Below are 22880 nucleotides of genomic sequence, written 5' to 3' on the forward strand. Positions count from 1 at the left end.
TTGCATGGAGAATTAGCTTAAATTTGACTTTTTCACAGTAACAATATATGACTACATGATCCCATTCCTATAGTACAGAGATAAACCAAATCTTTGGAGTAATGAAAGGAAAATTTTTCATTTGGGGAGTTTTTTGCTCAGTTGGAGTCAATGCTACACACAAAAAGACACGACACTGTAGGATACCAAGCTGTTACTCTTCAATCTAACGTTAGCCAGTCGTGGTCAGATGTATTAGCCTTACGTGAGGTTTATTTACAGTGGCAAATCTTTCTGTTGCCTGGTCTGACAGCTGCTATTTCTGCCTGATGTACACATTGAAAATGGTGTTGAATTACAAACATGAGCTTGTTCTGAAGTGGGAGGAGCTCCTGGTGCCCCGGGAGGTATTTAGACCCGTCTGCACTGACAAACTGAAATGATTTCTTAGAAGCTGAAATTATTAAACTGGCAGCCTTGGTATGAACCCTATATGCTAAGAAACATAATGATTAGGGTTTGAAAGAAAAACTGAATTAGAAATCATCAGGGAGCATCAACTATTACTGTAATAAACAACAAGGCGGATTAAGAAAGAGCACAAAATCTGCTCTTGAATTTCAAACCAACTTCTTAAGTACCGGTACCATGAGATCATTTCGTTTCAGCGCTGCAAAAATAATTTCACTTGATAAGCCCATCAAAACATGTGCTCTGCTTATCATTGTTGTCCCTGAAGTTGTTAAGTTCCCCTTCAGAAAGTGCTATTCAAAGGTTTATTGGCATGAGAGGTCCATTCTTAAACCCCCACCCCAATGCAAACACACACACACTCACATTGATGCTGAAGGCACAAGATCAATTGCTGATCAGATGATGGGGGCTCCTTCTCTTGGCTTTCTTTAGAAGTCAAGCTCTTTGGTTTCCACGTAATTGGCCTCTAATCTCTCCTTTCTGTATTCTCTTTCTTCCCCTCTCTACTCTGGCTTTATTCCATCTGTCTGCTTGGATATCTGTCTTCTCTCCATCTTCCTTTCCCCGTCGGCCTGTTTTCTCTTTGCCCGTTGTTTGACCACCCCCACTTCCTCCCCTGTGTCTCTTGACACTGCTCCTAATTACAAAACGCGTAGGGACCATTAGCGCGGACCTCCAGCCGACGCCTGTCCCTTTATCCATTAATTCCGTCCCTTCTGTCGTTATCTTTCCATCTCTGCCCCGCTTCTTCCTCTGTTCTTGGTCAAAAGTCGCTTTGTGTGGAACACATTAGGCGAACAAAGGCAGCAGGCTGGAGCGGTGATCAGAAAGGTCACAGCGATGTACGGCCCTCAGCACTGCTGCCAGGGTCAGGCCTGTCTCCATGTGGACACACTTAACACTCACACAGCCAACAGCGGTATGGCATTTTGCAGGAAACACTTTTTTTTTTTAGCGTTTCTTGAAGTAGCATTCAATGCAAAGCTGGAAGGTTTCCTTTGGTTTGGGGAAAATAAAGCGTAAATTTTAGCACTGGTTCCATTAGACAGAGCTTTTTAAACAACAGCTGTTTATTATGAGGTAAAGGGCAGTGCACCCTAGGGATGGGTATAGTTTTGGTTTTACCAGTATACCAGTACCAAACCGGTACTTTTGAAACGGTGCCGGTGCTTAAAGAATGGAGAACACACAATTGGTCCAAAAACCTCATGTTCAGCTGTTTTTTTGTAAAAAGATAACAATGTTAGCCTTTTCTGCAGCTATGGGGCATATATGGCATCACTCTTGGCTGGAAGCAGTGCTTAAACAATGGAAAAAACACAAACTTTGTCCTAAACCTCTCATGTTTAGCTGTTTTCCACTTTTTCTTTGGTCATTTTAGCCTTTTTGGCCAGGGTGAAGGGAGTATCTGCCATCAAACAAGAAGACAGCCGCATGTAGCTATGATGATGTTTGCTAGTTCACCTTACATGCATTAATGTAATAACGTGGTTAGCCTACTCAACGTAAATTACACACGAACAACATTAAGCTCCTCACGCAGAGAAGAACGGCTGCTGCTGCATCATCATCCTCATCATTTCTGCTACACTGGCAGGGCTAGGGGCCAGGACTCTCCTCTTCGTGTTCTTGGGGGATGTTGCTAACTCCGGGTCCGATAACAGGCACCACACTGCAGTAGATGCGCTCGGTGTGAGGTCTCGCAGCAAGCTATCAAATACGGCGCATTTCTCGGCTTTTAAAAAAACGCTATGCGTCGCCAGGTGTTTCATCAGATTCAAGGAGTTACCTCCTTTGACAGTATCACAGTATCAGCTTAAAGCACTTGTTGCTGCTGAGTTTGCATCTTTTGCTGTGAAGTACAGCCAGACTTTGACCGCTTCGCTTTGGGCATTTTTAATCTGTAGCTCTGCTCTAAAAGAACATACGTACCTGGACCCGCCTACTACGCTTGCAAAGGTAAAATGATTGGCTGGAATCCAAAGTGTATGACATCTCATGAACAATAAAGCACCGAAATGTGCGCTGCTTTTCGGTCTGGTTACTGCCGTTTATGTCAGAATGGCACCGGATACCGGTACCCATCCATAGTGCACCTCTACAAGAAAGAAATCAGGAATCTACAAGTGGTTAATTAATTAAATCAGTGCTTACAAATAAACTAATTAAACTAATAAACACAATGGATCAGTGGACCCTCGGGTCCTCTACAGGCATGGGGCTTTGAGGATGGTTGCCCTCCATGTCTTCACTTGCCTAACTAAAGGTAAGTAGATGAGGGGGATGGTTGCCAATGTACACTGAGGTTTTTTTTAAAGTTCCTGCCAGTCAATCACACCCCAGTGTTCCTCTCTAGTTTTCTGACATTCTCTTTATCCTCTCAAGGATAACTAGTGTGCGTGGGAGGTCTACCTGTGTTTTCTGGATTTGAGAAGGCATTCATTCATGTCCCTTGAGGTATTCTGTGGGGGATCCGATGGTAGTATGGGATGTCCCACACTACCATCCCTTTGGTCCCTGAAAACCATTGCAAGAGCTTGGTCTGCATTGCTGCCAATAAGTTTGACTTATTTCCGGTGAGTGTTGGACTCCTTCAAATCAAATCAAATCAAATCAAATCACTTTTATTGTCACATCACATGTGCAGGCACACTGGCACAGCACATGCGAGTGAAATTCTTGTGTGCGAGCCCCACAAGCAACAGAGATGTGCAAACACAACAACACAAACGAGCAAAATACAAGAATGGCCAACCTGAAACTAATAAATATATGTACAATATATAATAGTGTATGCATTTCTGGATGTGTATACTAAATATTTTCCTACGTGTGTGTGTGTGTGTGTGTGTGTGTGTGTGTGTGTGTGTGTGTGTGTATATACACATTTTTACAAATTAAATAGTAAAAAAATAAAATAAAATAATAATAATAATAATAAAATATATAAAATATACAGAGTTGAATATGTGCAAAACAAGTGGCATTTATATACAGTGTGGAGTGCATAATGTTGAAGTTCCAGTAGTGAAGCTGAGGTGTCTATGACGTGTTCAGCAGTCTGATGGCCTGATGGAAGAAGCTGTCTCTCAGTCTGCTGGTACGGGACCGGATGCTGCAGAACCTCCTTCCTGATGGAAGCAGTCTGAACAGTTTATGGCTGGGGTGACTGGAGTCCTTGATGATCCTCCCCGCTTTCCTCAGGCACCGCTTCCTGTAGATGTCTTGGAGGGAGGGAAGCTCACCTCCAATTATCCGTTCAGAGCACCGCACTACTCGCTGGAGAGCTTTGCAGTTGTAGGCGGTGCTGTTGCCATACCAGGTGGTGATGCATCCAGTGAGGATGCTCTCAATGGCACAGTGATAGAAGGTCCTGAGGATGCGGGGGCTCATGCCGAATCTTTTCAGTCTCCTGAGAAAGAAGAGGCGCTGCTGCGCCTTCTTCACTGTTTTGTTTATGTGTACTGACCACGTAAGATCCTCAGCCAGATGTACTCCAAGGAACCGGAAGCTGCTCACTCTCTCCACAGCAGCGCCGTTGATGGTGATGGGGGTGTGTACTTCTCTGCACCTCCGGAAGTCCACTATCAACTCCTTTGTCTTTGCGACGTTGAGGGTGAGATGGTTGTCTTGACACCAGTGGGTCAGGGCGCTGACCTCCTCCCTGTAAGCCGTCTCATCACCGTTGGTGATAAGACCCACCACTGTAGTGTCGTCCGCAAACTTCACAATGATGTTGGAGTTGTTAGTGGCTGTGCAGTCGTAGGTGTAGAGTGAGTACAGGAGAGGGCTCAGTACACACCCCTGTGGAGCACCAGTGTTCAGTGTGATGGGGGATGAGGTGATGCTGCCCAGTCTGACCACTTGGCGTCTGTCAGACAGGAAGCTAAGGATCCAGCTGCAGAGGGAGCTGCTCAGTCCTAGATCCTGCAGTTTCCTGTCCAGCTTCGAGGGAACGATGGTGTTGAATGCTGAGCTGTAATCTACAAACAGCATCCTCACATACGTGTCTCTCTTCTCCAGGTGTGACAGGGCAGTGTGTAGTGTCAGGGCTATGGCATCATCAGTGGACCTGTTGTGGCGGTATGCAAACTGTAGAGGGTCCAGTGAGTCGGGTAGTGCAGAGCAGATGAAGTCTCTGACCAGCTTCTCGAAGCATTTGCTTACGATGGGGGTCAGGGCTACAGGTCGCCAGTCGTTCAATGAGGAGATGGTGGAGGATTTGGGTACAGGGACGATGGTGGCCATTTTGAAGCAGGCTGGGACTACAGACAGAGAGAGGGAAAGGTTGAAGATGTGCGTGAACACTCCAGCCAGCTGAGCCGCGCATGACCTGAGGACGCGGCCGGGAATCCCGTCCGGACCAGTAGCTTTGCGTGCGTTCACCTTCCTGAAGCACTTCCGCACATCCTCCTCAGACACAGTGTGCGCACTGACGTCATCCGCGGTGCGCACACTGTCCGGTCTCATGGTGTTCGCTGTGTCGAATCTAGCGTAGAATACGTTTAGATCCTCACACAGAGAGGCCGTGGTCTGCTGTGTGCTGGTTTCCCTCTAAAGTCTGTGATCGTGTTTAGTCCCTGCCACATACTCCGAGGGTTGTCAAACTGTTGCTCCACCCTGTCCCTGTACTCACGTTTGGCTGCTTTGATCGTCTTCCGGAGTTGGTAATGTGCGTGTTTGTAGTCCGATGTGTTCGCGGAGGCAAAGGCGGTGCTCCGTGCCGCCAGTGCCGCGCGAACATCTCCGTTAATCCAGGGTTTTTGATTTGGGAAGGATTTGACTGTTCTGGATGGGACGACATCTTCCACGCATTTCCTGATGAATACACAGACTGAGTCTGTGTATTCATCAATGTCTCTGGCGGCCACGTGAAACATTTCCCAGTCCGCGTGATCAAAACAGTCCCGCAGCGCAGACTCCGATTGGTCCGTCCAACAGTGCACCGCCCTCCGGGTTGGAGCTTCCTGTTTCAGCTTCTGCCTGTAGGCGGGCAGGAGCAGGATGGAGCAGTGATCTGATTGGCCGAATGGGGCGCGGGGGAGGGCTTTGTACGCATCCCGGAAAGAGGTGTAGCAGTGGTCGAGTTGTCGAGTTGCCCTTTGTCACTAATTCTGTTCATTATTTGTATGGACAGAAGTCCAGGCATTGTTGGTCTCAGAATTTCTTTTCTTTTTGCAGATGATGTGGTTCTGTTGCCTTCATCAGGTGGTGGCCTCCAGCTCACACTGGAATAGTTCACAGCCAAGTGTGAAGCAGAGGGAAAAAGATCATCAGCACCTCCAAGTCTGAAGCTGTGGTTCTCAGTCCGGAAAGGGTGGCGTGCTGTCATGAGTGAGCAGAGTGGGAGATTTACAAACAGATATGGGCCATGGCTGCAGTGATGCAGATGTTGTACCGGTATGTGGTGCATGAGAGAGCTGAGCGTAAAAGGGAACCCTCACCTATGATCACTATGATCATGTGGAAGAAGATGGATGGATGGACCTCCAGCCACTTCAAGTGCTAGACTCTGCATAGCATAAGGCAAGACACAAGAAACACATTTTAACGCAAATAAAATCCCCAAGGGGATGCAGATTGTGCAAATTGTAGTGTCCTGACTTACTCCTGACCACTGCTGACCACACTTGACTTACTCCATCACCCCCCAACCCCCAAGATATAGACTTTGTTTGTTCAATATTGCCACTCCAACAAGAGACGCCTTGTGAGAACTCACTGATATGAACATTAGTTATGTGTAACCACTGTTCATGAATATGGATCAAATGACCTACAAAGAGTTTTTCAATTGCTGCTTGTTGCAACCCTATGACATCATCATGAGAAGTTTCTGGAAGATGCAAGCAATGATCCAGTTTAGGGACATTAGGTTTCAGTGTTAAAACAGAATTTTTCCACCCAAAGCAAACGGCAGCAATAGCGTCGGGTTGGGATCTAAATATTACTGTGGAAACTCTGACTTAGAGCTGCACTGTTGTTGCCCCACTTGTGCTTGTACTTGTGTTTCCATGAAACTGCACAGCGTGTAGGAAGATGTGGTGTTTAAAGTGCCTGCATTCATTGTCCTCTCTCTTGTCAATGGCTCTCTGTGTTGTACGCTCTGTGAATGATATTTGTGTTAGGCGCTGTGGCTCGTGTCAGGCTTCCAGAGGACCAAGAAAATTAAATCCCATTAGTGTTTTATTCTGCATATATCTCCGGATGAACATGCAGTGCAATCTGAGTAGGCAAGGTTTGCCCCTCTATGGCATGTACAAGCCTGCGCATGAGTCGCATTTCAAACTAGCTGGCTGTGTTGCATTACTGCACGTTGTTTGTCGCTATGGGACAGCCTTGACCCTGCGTGCGCTGTGTGATGTGAGCCCTCCATCCTCTTGCTATGCGTTTGTCATGGGATGGTGCAGCTCCTGGTCATTACGGCAATCACATGTTAGATTTATGCTGCCGCCTGATGTTTCATGGCTTTATAAAATGAGATGAAAGTGGATCTCAATGGCCGGGAAGGGAGAGGGGGGAGCGTGAGGGATATGGGAAAGAACAAAAAAATATGAGGGGATTAAGGGCGGCGGGGCGTCCTGAGCGTGATGCTGTCGATATTCATTAGCCGATAATGAAAGTGGACCATTACCTTCTGCAGCTAAGTAACTGTTTTGTAGAAGGAAACATGAGCAACTACGTTTTTTCAAATTGGTAGACATCGGGAAACATTGGAGGCTAAACCAGGATTGACCTTTGCATGCACACTCATAGTGCACACAGGCACAGCCCCCATGCCAGCCCCACTCCACTTCACCGGGCTCCAAACAGCAGATGGAAGACTTCATTACTGCTGTCGTTCTGAGGATGACAGACACACACACACACAGAGATTTTACTGAAAATTAAATGTTTGGCTCACACCCTGCATCTTTTTCCCACCTTTAGTCATTACACAAACCTCTACAGTAGATGGAAACATAAAAGCTTTGACTCATAAATGCAGAGTACATAACACAGTTCTCTTCTGCACACACACACACACAAGCATGTAACTCTTGCAAGACAGTCGTCATGCCGTGTCTCGGCAATACCATAAGCTTGTTGGTTTTGTTTATTGTTAGTCTCCAGGCACTGGGAGGCCTTTTTTACTCATGCGCGCGCGCACACACACACACACACACACACACACACACACACACACACACACACACACACACACACACACACACACACACACACACACACACACTCACACATGTGCAGGCGCTCCAAATTGTTCGATTAAGTGGGTCATCCTCTCCTACAGTCTCTTGAAAGAGAAAACAGCTTTTTTGTGCATTTCTAGCCGCGAGGCAATCGCACCCGTCCATGGTTTTGGCTGCACCTTTTAGGAGTATTTATGGAAATGACAGGACAGCACTCTGGACGGCTACACGCTGCTCGCTTGTTGCTTAAGGTGTGTGTGTGTTGCATGTGTACACATCTACCAGGAAAAAAGAACTCGGCAGCTTGCGTGTGCGAGTGCGAGCCTGCGTCAGTGGTCATTACTGTTTATTTCTCTGTGTGTCTATATCTCTTGCATTGGACTGCTCTGCACATTTGGCAAGAGAGCGCCGACCCTGACCTGTCACTGCAAACGAAAGTCAACTATCCTCCAACCAGTCCACTTTGACTGTCTGAGAGAGCAACACTGAGAGGAAGGAGAAAAAGAAAAGGAGAGAGAGCCAGAGTGTCTTTCTCTACCCATTCTTTCTGTCTCTTTGGACAGCTCTGTGGCAGCCCAGTCTGATCAGACTTCCTATCGCTTTGGAGTATTTGGACTGAATCGACTCCAGCAGCCACAGCTGCACAGGAAACGCCGTTGCACAGTGAAATAAACAGGCGGCACATTAAAAATGAGGGTGCATATGTCATCAGACGGTATTCAAGGTCTTTGGTTAATGAAGCATGTTATCTCTCCTGTTTGTGTAGTGGTTGTGCACCTGCGATGCTCCGGGTGTACAGTCTAATGCCAAAGGACGCCCACAATAACACAAAAAGTGCTGGTACTGTGTGTGAAGGTGTTAAGTCATGAAAAAAATGCACTAAAGCATTATAGTCTATTAAAAATAGAAGAAGCAAATAAAAATATTACACTATTAAGTACATGTTAGCTCATAGAATGTGGATAGAAAAATTAGTTAGCAATTATATCCCATGTTTACTATTAGCAACAAAAGCTTTGCTGTCTTTTATTATGTTTCTAATACATATACAAGTGGTTACATCTAACCAAGACGTGCTGTTATTTTATCACCATGCACGGACCTTTGTCAGAGAAATGTTGTGTAATTCTTGTATAGGTGCATAATATAGACTCATTAGAGTTTTAAGGTGAATTGAGTAAAATGCTTTGTGAGCTCCAGTTTTTACTAATATCATCAGAAATTTAGATTTATCATCTGTCATCTCATCTAATTTGAGAAAGCAGCAGAGACTGAAAAATGAAGTCTGAACGGAAGTGACAGAAACTGCAGTTCCACAAGTGGCCACTTGAGGCTGCTTTCAAAAACGAGACAGTCCACAAGACTTTCAAGGTAAAATGCGAACCTTTGTAGCATGAAGAAACAAGGGTACACCCTCACACAAAGAAAGGTCAGTGTTTCTTCTTTTATAACAACTGCATAAAAGTACACAGTGTTTATAAAAGCAAGCAAAACCAAAGCAGCAAAAATGTGCACACAATGAACCAGCTGAACAACAACAGTTGTTGTTTAGCATTCTCACATTATGTGAGACCTTATTCACCAAGTGACCGAGTGATATGTGATATTTGTCCACGCTCATCTATGCATGCAACTCACTGACAAAACTAGCTAGCCAGCCTTAGCATTAGCTTAACATTCCATCATCTGGTCACTGCTGATGTCGATAACCCACAACAGACAAAACACAGTAGAAACAAATAGGTGGCACCACCCTCACTACAGTTTATGGCTGTGGCAAACACCAGCGTACACAGCTTAGCGATCTTGCATAAGTTTAACGAAGAAGGAATTTTATTCAGCACATATGAGGAACCAAAATGATAAAATAAATATGCATATTTTTTATTTATATATATTTTAGTGAAAGCTTGGCTTAAATACTGAAAAGCCAAAGCTCCTTGGTAATTAAGCAAAACTTCATCAGCTATGAACTTCAAAATCTGCTCTCACTTTACTGTTTTTAAGTTGTTATAAAAGAAATACCTCACCTATGCTGGTTTGTTTGTTAGGAAAGCAAGTGTAAAAGTCCTGTCCGTGACTTTTTTGTCTACTAGGAACAAATGTAGGTGGTCACAGTGTAGGTGTTTCCATCGTCTCATATGAGAGATGTTTACACAGTAGTAAGATTTAAATCACTTGTATATAACACACCTACACACCTACACACATACCTATTTGACCCGCCCACTGCCTGTTTCAGGTAGAACTTTAATGCTTATCATAACATATAGAGACATCAGAGTCAAGTTGTGTGTGTGTGTGTGTGTGTGTGTGTGTGTGTGTGTGTGTGTGTGTGTGTGTGTGTGTGTGTGTGTGTGTGTGTGTACGCTGTTCATACCTATGGAGCTTATGTCTACACCCTAACAGCAAGGTTGACATGAAGCTGAGAAGGAGTGTGAAGGGCACAGCACCTCAGGAGGAATGACACAAACACACATGCATATACAGCACACGTGAACACACCTCCTCTCCTTTCTTTTCTCTCTTCGATGACTCATCCCACCCAGGGACAGTGAGCGAGCGAGGCAGAGGGAGAGTGAGGGAGGAGAAAGGGAGAGGAGAAGAATTGGAGAGTGTGAGCGGCGACACAACGGCAGAGAGGCAAAAGCAAGTTAATAGATTCACAGAGAAGACATATGGCGCAAAGCATCTCCTGACTGACCTTTAATTTCACTGCTGTGCAAATCCCATTGTGTTCTTCGCTCTAAAAGTAATTCACAGCCATTTATTGGCTCCAAACATGCATGATGAGGCTCACCGGTCCCATGTGAAGTCTCACAAATGATTTCCCTAAACATTCCCGTATTCTCCTTTAAAATGCCTTTTCCTTCCCAACTAGCTCAGCAACATGCTGAGCTTTGTCCCCGCTGGTCCACTCTACTCATTTGATGGTATCTGTTAGAGCGATCCCAAACTTCCTAGGCATTCCAGGTCTGTATCACTGCACATCACAGACAAAACTCTCTTCAAATCCCATGGTCTCTAATGTCTTTATCTTATGGTGTGGGGATATTTGAGAAAGTAGATAGACTCTCAGGGAGCTAGGAATGTTGTCACAAGAGGCGATTATGCTGCATTGAAGGAGGCACGCTATTGAGCTGGCTGTATTGCTGAGGATATGTCTGTATTGCTGACTGCTGCAAAGCCCACAGATAGTTGAGTGGTCAGGTCCCATGTGCCCGTAGAGCTACACGCAGCATATGGCTCTACTGCATTGCTGTTCTATCCTTTCTGAACATTTTAAGGGCACTAGGTTTGCTCCATAGTTAAATATACTATCTGATAATAAAAAAAAGCTCCCTTCTCTGATTACATTGAGAGTGCGTCAGTCTAAAATTGACCTGACGGTGATGTGTCCGTCATGTAATGATGCAGTTCTCTGACAGGATGGTTTTAAATGAGCTTCAGTCAATTTCCAAAATGGGCTTTATTTTAAACCCTGTGCGTTCAGTGTGGAAGCTTTAACTAAAGTAAATAATGGTAGCAAAGCTCGTTCTCCTCATCGGTGTTTAACTGCAGTGTGTCATTCTGATTTCATGTTGAAAATGAAGGTGAGGGGGGTTATATACTTTATACAGCTTTTCCACTGATGGTCATTTTTACGACCATCATGCCGCCTCGCAGGGCAGCAGGGTTTGGGTTGCTGCTAGATTGCTTCAGATAATGCAATGCTCTCAGGCGGAGCCCAGGTTTGTGTGTGCTGTGGGCCTGCCTTGCTGCCTCTGAGGGGAATGCTTCTACCCAGAGATCCAAACCGATCCCCCAAAAAGGTGTAAAAGCAAGCCCAGACGAGTCCTTACAGAGTGGCATACACTCTAGAGCTTTTGGTGTCATTATTAGACACAAATCAAAGTGATTTGGAGCATCATATCTGAAAATGTAAAAACTGATTTGCAGTGAAGTTTTTTTTAAAGTCATGTGCAGAAGCTGGGTGTTAATTAGTTAATGATTAAAAAAACTAATTAGGCTCACTTGCAGAGGATCAGAAATGACTTAATCCTTTCTCAAAGTCTTCTCAGAGCTAGTGCTAGCATGTTTCCGATAGCCCAGGGATATACTAGAACCTCAGGCTGTATGACATCATCTGAAAAGTGAAGTCAATGCCTTAAACTTGCATTTTTTTCCCCCAATGGTCAGCAGGGGGCAACACTCTGGCTGCAGAAGGGTTTATAGCTCTGTGGAGGTCCTCTTGAGAAAACAGCCCTCAGGTCCTTTGCTTACTGAGCTCAGTAAGCACCTTCCTGATAGGTTTATAGTGTTAGTTGCTAGTTTCTGAACTGAAGTTCATTTAGTAAATTAAGGTGTCCAAATGGGCTGTTCATCAAGGTATGCTTTATGGAAGCTTTCTTCATGTTAAAAGGGAGGTTTTCCTTCCCATTTTGCCAGCTTCAAAAACTGAATTCAACTGTCTACTTAACAAGTTGCTACCCTCTGTGTAACGTCTTACACAAAATTTGTGGTTGACTAGAGAAAGCGCACATTTGCTGGGGACGGCCTGCCTGCCTGTAGAGAGCTCTGTAGTCTGATGGAGGCACTGTACAAAGGATGTGGGCCGCTCTTGCTTGTGCTGTTGGTCCGTCAGCCAACCACAGAGAAGAGCAAAGTTATAACACACAAAGAACTGAAGTAAAACAAAGACTGTTAAAAACAGTGAAGTGTCCACTGCAGGCACTGTCTGTGCTTTTTATGCTTAATTTTATTCAAGTTTGTCGCTACCTGCTCTGTTCTCAGTAGTCAAACATTCAGCGTTCAGCAGACGCTCACGTCATCTATTTCCACACAGTCAGGACTGCACAGTGTTGGACGACCCCTCTCCCACCTCGTCTGAATGGAAACGTATGTGCAGATGAACACATTTGCATGACTATAAATTAGACTTTAGAACCATCAGTTAAATGGTCCAGTTATTCTTAACAAAATGTTAGCTATTAATTAACCAAATAGTATTATAAATGATGATAATATCAAAGGAAATATTTTATCAATCTTTGTATTTTCTTCCACTCATCTGGGGCTGGGTCGCAGGGGCAGCAGCCTAAGCAGGGAAGGTTTAACCCTAAGCCCAGACCCCCTCTCACCACCCACCTCCTCCAGCTTGTGCGGAGTAACACCAAGGCGTTCCCAGGCCAGCCAAGAGATATAGTCTTTCCAGTGGGTCTGCCCTTGGGTTTCCTCCCAGTGGGGCATGCCTGGTACACCCCCCCCCCCCCCATGAGGAACCCAGGAGGCAGATGCCTGAACCACCTCAGCTGGCTCCTTTCGATGTGGAGGAGCAGCGGCTCTGGAGCTCATCACCCTATCTCAAAGGGGGAGGCCAGGTCTTTCTGTCACTACCCAAATCTTGTGAACATAGGTGAGGGTAGTGACGTAGTTCGACTAGTAAATGAGAGCTCTACTTTTCAGCTCAGCTCTCTCTTCACCGCGATGGACCAGTGCAGCACCCACATCATTGCAGCGGCATATTCCCGAGGCACGTCCCACAGCACACCCCGAGGAACATGGTCAAATGTCTTCTCCAAGTCCACAAAGCACATGTAAACTCCCATGCATCCTCAAGTATCCCCGAGAGGGTAAAGAACTGGTCGAGTGTTCCGCAACCAGGGTGAAAACCGTATTGTTTTTCTTGTATCCGAAGTTCAACTAACTCTCCAGCACCCTAGCATACACCTTTATGGGGAGGCTGAGGAGTTTAACCCCCCCTTTCGTTGAAGCACACCCTCCAGTCATTTTTAAAACATTTTTTAAAAATTGTGGTTGAATGTAAAGCCACAAAGCTTCTGAGAAATATCCAGACAAGCAGGGACATGTAGTGACTGAGGTAAATTTCATTGAGTAGCCTAAAAGAATGCATTACCTGGGGCACCACCTGTCCACTTTGAATGCCAGGTGGATGGAGATACAGGTTATAGATGCTAGCTAACCGCTAGGCCTCGCTTCCACTGACTCAAGTCACTAAACTGGAAACCTTGACTGTATTTGGGCTTTTGGTGCTTTTTGGAACATTTAAGTCCATTTCTGATTAAAAAAGAAGCTCTCAGTCTATGAAGTCTGTGGTCACTTCTGGGTAAAACAACCCCCAACCATCACACTTAACCTTTACAAACTAAGGGGTGACATCATAATGGCTAGGTCTAACTTTTATGTACGCCTATGGTTTTACCTCCATGTTATGCAAGAGTAACACTAACAGTGTTTGGAAACCGCAGCTAAACCAATAATGTTGCAACCACAAATTTGCAAACTTGTGGCCTTTGAAACATTGCTTGCAAATGTTGTGAGTGGTCCTTGGACCTGGTCCTGGATTTAATGCAAAATAAAATAGGCACTCGGCAACCTTTTACATAGGAGTAGAAACAGAATATAACCAGTTGGCAGCCATTTGAGCTGAGTCCCATACCACAAAGAGACAAGTCGCAGATGAGTTTGGCTCATCGCCACAGACTCAGACTGATTACAAACCTTGTATGTGGTGACCTGTGCAAACACCTTGCAACTTAAAGCAGGTACCCCGAGGTTGAGGGTGTTGCACCATCAACTTCTGGGGAACCAGTAGCTGCTGCTGCTGCAATCGCTCTCCAAAAGCAATTCAAATTCATATTTTTACTCTAATGTGTCTGAGTTATTAGCCAATATGATTCTCTGTGTGCTAATGGACTAATAATTCAATTTATTCCTAAGCTGTACACCTATTTGTACAGCTTAGGCACCTATGGCTGCTCCAAGGGCCTGGGTTGAGGCCCACTCCAGGTCATTTTCTTTGTGTTGTTATCCCTGCACTGTCTCCTTCTTGTCCCGTCTTGATTTTTGATTCTAAATGTCAAAAGAAAGAATAGATGATCAACCCTCAGCATCAGTTCCAGGGTGAAAATGCCCCCACTCAAAGGGTCACCAAATAGTTTGAGTAGTGTCAAAACAATGTAAATCACATGTTACAGCACTCGTAGGAAATAGATCTCAGTGAAATTAAAAACCTACAGAAGACTATAAACGCATTTGTTAAGCCTGATAATTATATATATATATGTTAAACCAAAGGCATTAAAAGTCACTTAATGGAACTTGAAGCTCCACTTAGCTCATCTGTGTGGCGGTAGACAGATAGACCCATTACCACTGTAGCCAGCATCCATAACATGAATTAGCATCGATAGTTCTGGTAGGAGAAGCCACAGACAGTGATCATCAATCGGGACTGAGCTTATTAACTTCAAAAACTGCTCCAGGGTGTTAATAAGATGGCTGGCGAGTAGCAAAACATGCTGAGAAGTGCTGTGGTTGTAACACGGTCATGTTCCTGTGTCTAAAGCTTTATCTGTGCACTTCTCTGGAAAAGTAAATCCACACTTTGTCGAAGCTGCTGTGATTGGTTGGCTTGAGTAACGATTTGTCCAAAGATCATGCCTGTGCTGGATGGTCTTTCATTGCCTTTATTGTATCTATAAGACAAATTCCAGGATTCTGTAATTTCTGTAAGTTTCTATAGAAGCAACAAGTTTACTTCCAGTCTCCACGGTTTCAAATAAACTCAACACATGGGCATCAGAGTGGAGCAAGTGCCAAGTTAGATTCAGCACAGGACAATAAATAAAGCTTATTGTAGTGCTTTCCATCATTATTTTCAACACACCAACATATTTTGGTAGAATGGTGATCCGCCAGAGTTTCAGAGACCAGAGATTCAAATGCCAAACTGCACTAAAGCTGTTCTGGAGGAGCACGGTAGCACAGCACATTAAAACGCCTTCTAGTCCATTTTCCTTTAATTTGTCACATGTCTAAATATTTGTAAGAAGGGGAAAAAGTTCCGCTGTGATGGTAGAATTATAAATTCCTGGCAGGAGTGGACAACCAGTGTACAGAGGTCCGGCCTAGCCAGCTGCTGAGAGCTGCCATTCCCAAAGAACTGAGTGTTTGGCAGGGGACGGCGTTGAGACACACTGGGTCCCCTCCTTCAGCCTGGAGCTCTGCGAGCTCTACTTATTGGAGGAGAGGAGAGAGCTCAGCCCAACGGGAGGCTTTGCTTGTCAGGCCCTGAGCGTGCTGAGTGTGTACTTGTCGCTGTGTGTAAGTCGGCGTGCCAGTTTGTCTGCACCAGTGCGCGCCGTGTTGTGCTTACGTGTGCGAGCGCCCACTCCAGCTGCAGCGAGATTTATAACGTGGCACGCATGTGTGAGTGCGAATGTGGATTCTGTCACCCGCTGGGCCTCACACACATTCCAAAATAAACGGCTCCCACCGAGGATTACTATCGATCCGTGCGGAGCGCTCGGCTGCATTTGGAAAGAGAGAGTATGCAACTTCGTGTCTCTCTCACTCTCTCTCTCCTTCTCTCAACCCGACCTGTCTTCTGAGGAATGTTACGTGTCTGCATGTCTGCAAAAAAAAGAAAGAAAAAAGTGTACGGGATGATTTGGAAACACAGTCCACTAAAGTGTTACAATGACAAATCACTGCTAGCTGTCTTTCAGACGTGCGAGGCTGGGAGTGTGCGCGCGTGAATGTGTGCGAGAGGGCTACAGAGACAGGGAATGTTAAAAGGAGACGGGGAGACTCTTACACCTCCCTCTCACTTCTTTTTTCCTCTGTGAACTTAGAGAAAATCTTTTCCTTGTCAGACTTGAGGGAGAGACGGGATGAGGAGGAGGGGGGAGAAAGAGAGACGATGAAAAGCAGAGAAACACACATGGAGAGGCAGCACAGAGAGAGGAAATAAAGAGGCTATTTGACAGCCAATACGCCTGCCTGTTTCCTGTCACCCACATGATTGCTGACCCACCCCTCCGCCCGGCCAAAGCCTCTGGGTAGACAGGCAAAGATGGCAGCCCCATTTAAAGAATGAAGTATCATGAATGGATGGATAGCTCCTAGGCTGCTCAGCGTCTGCGAGCTTGCGTGTGTGTCTGAATGCGTGTTAACAATAGCGCAGTGAGTTACTAGAACTGAGTCATTATATTAAAGTCATCTCATAATTTCGGAAGTATATAATGTGAACAAGCAGATAAGGAAAGCAAATATAATTGAAGAACACAGGAAATTCTTGTCAAACTACAACAACAACAACAAAAAGAGGCATCTGTGGAAATGCAGGGTTGCCAGGTCTTTGTGACCAAACCACCGCAGTGAGCTATCAAAACCGGTCTCTGTCCAGCCATATATGCAGATTTTAAAGCCCGACAGGATCCCAGATGTCTTGTAATATCAACAAAGCAACACTAAAAATGCAAGATTCCCTAAACAGCTCTTTAGCTCGGTTCAAATCTTTATTTGTCAGGGACCGTGCACAGCTACGTTCCAGTCTGCAGTCCCAGAGCAGACAATGCGTGTATAGACTTTCACCTTGGTCCTAAAATAGTCTAATGTGATGAGTTACAGCTTATGTATATGTATGCAAAACAGCTCTACCCATCGAGCAGACAAAAAAGTAACCTGTGGCAACACTTCAAAAGTAGCTGGATTTCGCTTAAAAACCACAAATCTTCTTTAACTCTTAGGCCCAATCTCCACACTCATGGACTCGCAGACTTTGAGGAGCACTCCTGCTAAGACCATGAGGACTTAAGGCTGTCCCACTGTGAAATTGTCAAGTGCACGAGGGGCTCTCTCACAGACGTTTTGAGCCTTTCATGCACACTTTTCTGTAAGTCCAAATTTCTGCAGCCTTTGCCTATAGGGGAATTAGCTGCAGTTCACAGCGTTGTGACATTAAATGCAGGGTTACCAAGAGAAGCCTGAAATCATGGAAATAAGCACCAATCAACCCTGACATCACGAGAAAATACGTCTACAGGAAATCAGAGGAATTAAAAAATATACTATGTTCCACTCCCAGTTTATTTCAGACAGCAAACTACTAGATAAACGTTACCCTAAAATAAGCAAAAGCAAACAAACATACATATTATGTTAATAATTATAGACTACTTGAATCCAGTCATTTTTGTGTGTTGTGTTTTATGGTTTAGTTGCATTTTACCCAGTTGCATCCTGTTAAAATTAGCACTGATTTCAAACTCTTGACCCCATAAGAATTTTCCCTGCAGTTTATTGTATGGACCAATAAAGGACTTTTTTTTTCAGGCACAAGAAACATTTATTCAGTGTAGTTGTTTTACTTATTTGCTTTACTCGCTTATGGTAACAGATGGTTGTTGCTCGTGGCGTCCCAAACCAACACGTTCTCACTCCCAAAGCGTAACATTTTACGCTAGGTGACAAATCGTCGGTATATTGCGCTTTCGGCCACCCAACATGTCTTTATGTTACGAGTTCGGAAAAATGAGGAATCAGTCTACACATGTGCGTTTATTTTACTTAAATCGCTTTGGAAAACACTATCTAACACATTTAAGGTGGCGGTTACGGTTAGGGACAAGATCAGGGTCAGGGCTGGAATACACGGCTGGAACGTGTGTTATCGCGGGAGCGTCATTCTATTCGATTTCATCCACAATTCGGCGCGTAGCATAGGAACGCAGACGGTGTCATGGTCCTGGGTCAGTGTTTTTGATTGTTGTACTTTTACTTTTGATAGTTTTATGTATTATGACTGTTGTGTTTTGGTTTCCCAGGGTTTAGTTGTGTTCCCTCTGGTTGGTGTCATCCCTGCCTGTGTGTCCCCTTTAGTGTAGTAAGGTCTCCGTGTTTAGTTCGCGTTTCTTAGTCTGTGTCTTTGCGTGTATGTGTTCCTGTTTTACTTTGAAGGTCCCTGTCTGATGTCAGTGCGTTCTGTTTACGTTTCCCTGCCTCGTCAGCTGTGATGTCTTCCAGGTGTGGTCCCCTCCTGTTTCCCATCCCTTGATTCCTGGTGTGTGTATTTATAGTGTGTGTTACCTCGTCCTCGTTGCTGGTTCGTCTGCGTCTCTCCGTCTGTCGTGCCTCCCTGCATCTCTTTCTGTTTTGTTTCTGTTAGTTATTCCCATGGAACGCCTCAGGATGTGACAAATCGTCAGTGTGTTACGCGTCGGGAGTGAGAACGGGCTGCCCAAACATGTGTGTTGCCCTCTGGTGGTCGAACTATGCAACATCAAAACTTGTAAAATGGTTGAAGGGTGTTTCCCTTGTCAATTCATTCATTCATTGGCAGTTATACATGCTGATATCATGACACGGGCAAATAGCTAATATCTGCTGATAATATCAGCTCACAGATAAACCAGTCAGGCTCTACTTGTTTCAGCTAGTAAAGACCAGCTGGGAATTACTGGTACAACTAAAAACTAATTAGCTCTTGGAGTTTTGGGGGCGCTGGCATTGTTAAACAAAGTAGAACCCAATAATGCAAGCAGTTTGTCATGTTCTCGCTATCCACAAAGATATTGGAGATTTATTTGGGTTTCAGGTGGATGCAGCAATGTAGTTTGTGATTAGAAGTGTTTAGTTGAGCATAATTTAAATCATCATGAGTGATGCCACAGTCACAATATGTAATTAACTGGTTGTCAGCATGCTGACCCAAGATGGAGCTGCTTTGAAACACAACACATAAATAAGTAAACATGTATTTTTGTGGTTAAAGAACACACATATTAATAGAGGGCATCAATGCATACACAGTAAACCGAAATACCATAATTTGTACTGTGGCACATCTGGAGGAAGTCTGGCTTGCATGATTAGGTGTCAGCCTAGCGTAAATGCAGTCTGTGGATTGGCAACACCTGCAGTTTAGTTAATTTTATCTGACAATGTTGTGATCATAAAATAATATGTTTGTCTGTAGCAGCAGCTTGGGTTTCTTTAACAGACTCTCTCCATTTCTCCTTCCCTATCGTGCTGTTCTGTTGCAGTTCGGCTGTATATGTGTTAAGCGGCAAATGAAATGGATCACTGAAATGTAATTTAAATGAACTGTCAATAATGACAGACATTTATAACCACTTAATTAAATGTTCCAGTCCCACTGTGGACAGGACTGCTAAAACAAAGAACCTCTGCTACCATTTCTAATAATAATATACAAATAAAATACTAAAATTGCATCCAGTATTGAGTTAAATAGTAGTCCTCTTTTGAAGACACAAACACTATCAAAGACCAAGCTTCCAGGTTTGAAGGTAACGTAGAAGTATCTTAACTCAGCATTCATCTAATGGAGACCAAAACGACTTCCAGTCCTGCAGAAGTCTGCAGGAAGTCCTTCATTGGCTCTGAACTCTGTAAACAGTTTCCTGATGAGATTATGGCCTCAGTCATTCATTTCTGCTTATATTGATTAAAAAATTAAGTCAGTTTTATAAATTATAGTCATTCTAAGAAGTAATTCGCCAATGAGAACGTGGTTTCACAAACAGATCTGGTCTAGGCCATCACAACAAAATGACAACAGCGAAAACATTCAACTGGAGCTTCATAATAGGACTTTACTAACCAGTGGGTGACATCGATCTATTAAACTGTCCAAGTTTGGAGCTAGCCTCGAGTGGCTATTCATGGAACTTCCAACAGGGCATATAGCAGTTTAGTTATTTTAGAGAGCACATGGACATAAAAACCAGATCAGCTGGTTGTTGTTTTTTGCATCCCAAACGTGTGCTGCCGGCACAGAATTTGCCCTCTGGTGGACAAACTGTGCAATATCAACACTCGCGACATGATTGAAGGGTGTTTCTCCTGACTCTTTTATATTTCTTTATTTTTATTGGCAGTTTGAAATGCTTATACCTATAAATGAGTCCAGTACAGTCCGTTCTTTAGCCCCAGAGGTTGCTGCCTAGTTTTTCAAACCCTGCTGTATTTGATAAAATATGCTTTGTGTGGCAAAATAGGTTGTAAGAATCTTTTTCTTCACCGCAAGTTAGTTTTTCATGTGGGCACATTTTCATAACACTAAGGCTTTTTCTTAATGTGTTGACATGATCTTCCTGTCTGGCTTAACCCACCAGAGCCTGGAGCCAGTGCCAGGCTAATTCACATTGTGGCTAAGACTAGCCAAGAAATACAATGACTACACTTGTCTACTTACTCATTATGATAACCACAGACTTGGAGATTAAAAATTTGTGTGCCAATAAACACTGGGGAACTTTAGCTGTCCAAATGCAGTGGGACAACAATGCTTCTTTTTTCCATCCTATTGCTGATTGGCTGTTTGATGACAGGGGCGGAACAAGAACAATTCAGCATTTCAATTATTAAATAAATTCCTGCTGATTTTAATCCGAATTCTGAACTGAACGGACTCTTTGCTGAAATTACCCATCACTCTACATGCCAAACACACTTGGTCCTCTGGTGCTGGATCAAAGTAGTAACCTGACTGATTTAATCACCCGGGTTATATCTGTGTGATCAATAACTGACGTAGTTGACTGCATCATTAGTGACTATAGTAAACCTGTAATAAATGCTCTATTGGTGTGTATTTTTACGGCAGTGAATGACTTGATCCCAGTTTCAGTCTTAAAACTTACAAGATAACCAGTAGCTGACGAGTAAAATCATCACACATATCTTGTTTAGCTGTGCTGCTACCTGGACTCTGTTTTTCCTTCACTGTCTTAAGCCTCGGCTCGTCTCTCCTCTCCCAGGCTGTTTGTGGGGCTCAGAGATAAGATCTCCCTCAATAGCAAACTTTGGAAGACATCTTAAAGATCCCCCTCTGTCGCTTCAGCTTAATGCAGCCCCCTAGGCTTGCAATACAAGCACACATGCAAACACGTACACACACACGGCCTCCCTCTAATAATAGGGGCACGGCGAAGCAGCCTGGATATGAGGGCCTGTAAACACACTTCATTCTCCCAACACTCGTCTTTGATCTTTATTAAACATAACAGTTTCCTTGGTGCGTTTTGAGCTCAACTTGAAGCACCGCACTTTGCCCGCTTCCATTTCCCCGCCCATATATATAAAAAGAGAGCACATTTGGATTTCCTTGCTGTGGGCTCTCAGTGGGCTGATCACTGCCACGTCTGTCAGATTCATTAATTCAGAAGTGTGGCAAGCAAGTTCTGGTGAACTGTTTCTGGAGGCTACGTGTTTACATCTCAAAGCACCCTATTTTGCATATCTAATGAAGTTTACTCTATTTTTAGCAACGTGCAGGAGTGGTAGGCACGCATTACTTATGTTATTGAAGGGTTTAAATGGATTATCAAAGCTGCTTTTTGCCCGTCAAAAAACCTGCTCAGTCAAAGTTCTCACTACTCTGGCTGTTTAACTAAGGTGTTCAAGCCTTCCTGTTAAGGGTTCCTGCTTCCTGTGTTCACAGGAAAAAAAAAAAAAAAATCATGTCCTTCAGTTTCTGGATCCCATGGTCCATAATGATCTGATCTCTGTCTCCCATAGGCGGGCCGTTGCTATGGTAACCTGATGACGCTCTGAGGCAGGATGGGGAAAGGAGAGGAGGGAGGGGGAGGGAGATGAGGAAGACGGTAGCTGCACGGGAGATTAAACGAGTTCAAGAAGATGACTCACTCTGTTAGGAAAGAAAGGCGTACGCCATATTTTAATAAAGGTGCTGTACTTCTGCCTCACACGGCGACGCAGTCAAGTTTTTCTAAGTAGACCCGAGTGAACCCCGTGTGTGCGTGTGCCTGTGTGCGTGAGAGAGAGACAGAGAAGGTAAAGGAAGCGGTGTTAAGGCTACTTGACATGAGCAAATGAAAATGTGATTTATGACCCGGGCAAATGCGTCCAACGGAGCTCAGTCTAGTTGATGTGCAAAAGGACAGAATGCCCCTCCATCCGCCATCTATAACAGCTTCTACTCCCTTGCATGACTCCCTGCATCTGCCTCTCTGCCCTGCTGTTGCCATAGCGACCACTTGGGTACAGAATCAAAACAACTTACTGGCTTAAAGATAAATAAATAAATAAATAAATAAATAAAATCCCACATTTTAGCTTTGGATGTCATAATGGCTAAACGAACCTTTTGTTGAATAGCCTTCTTATGTTCTAATACTTAATTATTTGTATCTATGTCACAAGGATATATATCTATAAATCTATATCTATATAGATAGATATATTAGTTCCTTAATTTAGTAATGTTTGTGTGTTCAAAATGCATCTTACTGAAGATTTAGAAGATTTATTATTAAATCAAAGGTAATATGATAATCATTATACTTTAATATTATCATATTACCTTTTTTTACTGCATTTTTTTGCTACATATATGTGTGTGTGTGTGTGTGTGTGTGTGTGTGTGTGTGTGTGTGTGTGTGTGGTAAAAAACTGGTGAATGAATCG

Source organism: Maylandia zebra, linkage group LG15 (genome assembly GCF_041146795.1).
Source record: "Maylandia zebra isolate NMK-2024a linkage group LG15, Mzebra_GT3a, whole genome shotgun sequence".
Taxonomy (NCBI): Eukaryota; Metazoa; Chordata; class Actinopteri; order Cichliformes; family Cichlidae; genus Maylandia; species Maylandia zebra.